Source organism: Apium graveolens, chromosome 5 (assembly GCF_009905375.1).
Source record: "Apium graveolens cultivar Ventura chromosome 5, ASM990537v1, whole genome shotgun sequence".
Classification (NCBI taxonomy): Eukaryota; Viridiplantae; Streptophyta; class Magnoliopsida; order Apiales; family Apiaceae; genus Apium; species Apium graveolens.
Genome location: NC_133651.1, coordinates 221492699 through 221497183, shown reverse-complemented (window position 1 = coordinate 221497183; position 4485 = coordinate 221492699). Strand labels below are relative to the sequence as shown.

General features: G+C 42.3%; 1 non-coding gene across 1 annotated transcript; it reads left to right on the top strand.

The window, feature by feature from the left end:
- Nucleotides 1-3614: 3614 nt before the first annotated feature.
- LOC141662286 (small nucleolar RNA R71) lies at nt 3615-3721 on the top strand. Its single transcript, XR_012550407.1, has one exon. It is a non-coding gene; the product is annotated as a small nucleolar RNA R71 (small nucleolar RNA).
- The last annotated feature ends 764 nt before the right edge of the window (nt 3722-4485 follow it).

The window sequence follows — 4485 nt, the reverse complement described above, 5'->3', positions numbered from 1 at the left end:
TGGGATACATCTCCTGATGATCTGGTCAGCTCCCTGTCTAAACAAATATGGTTCATCCCACATATACCACTTCACCTCATGCAGAAACTTCTTCTTTTGAGCGGGTGTCAAATTAGGAGGCATTATATTGCTGACGAGATAGTTTACAATATCTGCAAACCATGGTTCTTCCTCCTGAATTGCAAACAACTGCTCATCCGGAAAAGATTCATTGATTAACGTCCTATCTTGTGAAGTAGAATCGGGATTCTCCAACCTAGAGAGATGGTCAGCTACTTGATTCTCAGTACCTTTTCTATCTTTGATCTCTAACTCAAATTCCTGAAGTAAAAGCACCCAACGAATGAGTCTCGGCTTCGAATCCTTCTTAGAAACCAGATAGCGAATAGCTGCATGATCAGTGAATACTGTTACTTTCGTACCAAGCAGATAAGATCGAAATTTCTCAAAGCCAAAGACTATAGCGAAAAGCTCCTTCTCAGTAGTGGTGTAGTTCAATTGGGCACCATTTAAAGTCTTACTCGCATAGTAGACCACATGGAAGAGATTTTTCTTGCGCTGTCCCAGAACTGCACCTACCGCATAATCACTCGCATCACACATCATCTCAAACGGTTCTGTCCAATCTGGTGCTGTAATGACTGGTGCAGTGATCAAACTCTTCTTGAGAGTCTCGAATGCTGCCAAACATTCATCATCAAATTTGAACGGCACATCTTTCTCAAGCAAATTGCACAACGGCTTAGATATCTTTGAAAAGTCCTTGATGAATCGCCGATAAAAACCCGCATGACCAAGAAAACTACGGATTCCTTTCACAGAATTAGGTGGGGGAAGATTTTCAATGACTCCCACCTTGGCCTTGTCCACCTCCAGACCCTTGCTAGAGACCTTATGCCCAAGGATAATGCCTTCACGCACCATAAAATGACATTTCTCCCAATTAAGCACCAAATTAGTTTCCACGCATCTTTTGAGTACGGCGCACAGATTATTCAAACATTCATCATATGAGTGTCCAAAGACGGAGAAGTCATCCATGAACACTTCGACGTTATTTCCAATCATGTCAGAGAATATAGCCATCATACATCTCTGAAAAGTGGTCGGGGCGCCACATAACCCAAACGAAACTCTGCGAAAAGCAAATGTGCCAAATGGACAAGTGAAGGTAGTCTTTTCCTGATCCTCTGGTGCAATACAAATCTGATTATACCCGGAGTAACCATCCAGAAGACAAAAATACTCATGACCCACCAATCTGTCAAGCATTTGATCAATAAATGGAAGGGGGAAGTGATCCTTCCTTGTGGCTTTGTTCAATTTTCTATAATCCATGCATACTCTCCATCCTATAACTGTTCGAGTAGGGATGAGCTCATTCTTTTCATTTGCGACCACAGTGATACCTCCCTTCTTAGGTACACATTGTACGGGGCTCACCCACGAGCTATCAGAAATAGGATAAATGATGCCTGCATCTAGCCATTTAAGAATTTCTTTCTTCACCACCTCCTTCATGATGGGATTCAGTCTTCGCTGCTGTTCCACAGTTGGCTTACTACCTTCCTCTAACAGAATTTTATGCATACAATATGAAGGACTTATCCCCTTGATGTCTGCTATGGTCCATCCTATAGCCGATTTGAATTCTCTCAAAATCCTTAAGAGCTTGTCTTCCTCACTACCTGAAAGGTCAGATGAAATAATAACAGGTAACGTAGATGAATCACCTAAAAAAGCATACCTCAAGTGTTCAGGTAATGGCTTGAGCTCCAAGGTAGGTGCTTCCTCTATTGATGGTTTGAGCTTCCCTTCAGCATTCTTAAGGTCAGAAGTACCAAGAGATTCAAATGGTATGTCCAGCTTTCGCTTTCATGGAGAAGCGTTCAGATATTGTAATTGCTCGTTGCTATCTTCATCATCGCTGTCAAAATCCCCCACTAAGGCCTTTTTCCAATGCATCAGACATTAGCATGTGATCGAGTTCCGAAGTAACCGCAGTATCAATCACATCCACTTTTAAGCACTCCTCATCTTCTGTAGGGAATTTCATTGCCTTGAATACATTGAAGGTCACATCCTGATCTTGGACCCGCATAGTAAGTTCACCTTTTTGCACATCTATCAAGGTACGGCCAGTAGCCAAGAAAGGCCTTCCCAAGATTATGAGAATCTTCTTATCTTCCTCAAAATCCAGAATAACAAAATCTGCTGGAAAGAAGAGCTTATCCACCTTGACGAGCACATCCTCAACTATGCCCCTTGGGTAAGTAATGGAACGGTCAGCCAATTGAAGCGACATGTATGTGGGTTTTGGATCAGGCAGATCCAGCTTTTTAAAGATCGATAACGGCATCAGATTAATGCTTGCTCCCAAATCACAAAGGCACTTGTCAAAAGTTAGATTGCCAATGGTGCAAGGAATGGTGAAGCTTCCTGGATCTTTCAGTTTTGGTGGTAACTTTTGCTGCAGAACAGCGCTGCATTCTTCCGTGAGAGCAACGGTTTCAAGGTCATCCAGTTTCACCTTCCTTGAAAGAATAGTCTTCATAAACTTCGCATAACTAGGCATTTGTTCCAGAGCCTCAGCGAAAGGTATATTGATGTGAAGTTTCTTGAACACCTCCAGAAACTTCCCGAACTGTCTATCCAGCTTTTGTTGCTGCAATCTCTTAGGAAAAGGTGGTGGAGGATAGATCTGTTTCTCCCCTGTATTAGCCTCAGGCAGAGTGTGTTCAACAGTAGTCTTCCTTGGTTCCGCCGCTTTCTCCTTTTGCTTAGATTCGTCACCTCTAATTTCAGCTTCGACTTCCTTTGCCTTTTCAGCATCAGCCACTTTTCCAGACCTTAAGGTAATAGCCTTGACTTGCTCTTTAGCTTCCTTCCTGCCTGGTACTTCCGTGTCACTGGGAAGAGTGCCAGGTTGACGATTGAGCACTGCATTGGCTAATTGACCGATTTGATTTTCCAAGGTCTTGATAGAAACCGCCTGACTCTTGCACAACAGCTTAAGTTCTTCAAAATCAGCACTAGTGGGTGCAGCTGTACTTCCCTGTTGAGGATATGATTGCCTTGTAGCATACTGCTGTGGTTGCTGGAATCCAGGTGGGTTAAACTGTTTACTCACTCCTTGCTGATATGGTGGCTGAATAGCATTCTGATTATTCCCCCAGCTGAAATTTGGATGATTTCTGTTATTAGGATGATAGATCGCTGGCACAGGCTGCTGTTGTCGCTGATAATTATTCACATACTGAACAGATTCGTTGATAAGAGAACACTGATCCGTAGCATGAGAACCTGCACAAAGCTCACAAACCTTAGCTATTTGATTAACTCCATATGTAGCCAGAGAATCAACCTTCATTGATAGCGCTTGGAGCTGGGCTGCAATAGCGGTGGCTGCATCAACTTCCAGAATACCTGCTACCTTGCCTGACGTCATCCTCTGAGTTAGGTTTTGATGCTCATTTGCAGCCATCGTCTCTATAAGATTATATGCCTCAGTATAGCTTTTAGCCCATAAGGCTCCTCCAGCTGCTGCATCGAGCATGGGCCGAGATTGGGCCCCCAAACCATTATAGAAACCAGTGATCACCATCCAATCCGGCATTCCATGATGTGGATATTTTCTCAACATTTCCTTGTAGCGTTCCCATGCCTCACACATAGATTCTGTAGGTTGCTGCGCAAACTGAGTAAGAGCACTCCTCATAGCAGCAGTCTTTGCCATTGGATAAATGTAACACCCCCAGATCCGGGGTCGGGGATCCGGGTCGTCACGGTCTTTCTTTCCACAATATCACTTCACTTAATTAATAATAAATAACCTTATGCTGTGACCCCACACTAACACACACCACAACCCGTTATAGTCTCAGAGATGAAATTTAAATAAGTACAAGTCTTTGAATCCACAATTTAAAAGTTATTACAACCCAAAATGATTACTTGATAAATTTACAGTTAATTGCCATTATCTGCCACAAGTTATAATTATACATAATTGATTCTCAAAAGTAGATGGTCTGATCTACAATAGATCTACCTCTGCAGCTATAGCAGCTACAACATCAACGGGAAGACGCGGGACGCTTCCCACGCGCTTGCGCTGGGTCTGCTGGGGTCTGGCCATCTTTCCTAACTGTTGTTGTGTGATGAAGAAATAAAGCAAGGGTGAGCAGCAAGCCCACCAAAATAATATGTATAATGATTTACAATATATGAGCCTACTCATAATACTCATGAAAGTCTTGGTCAAAAGAAATGAACCAAGTTTGATATCTTAATGCGATGAAGTCGCAAAATATTCAGTATATATACATATATACTTTTCAAAATATTGGAAGTCCTCTTCCATGCATAATATACACAAAGTCCCAGTGTATAACTGTATATATAAAAAAAATATCGTTGCAAGGTGATCTCATATATCTAACCTTGTCTCAACGTTTTTCTGAAAATCTTTGTCATTCATAAGAC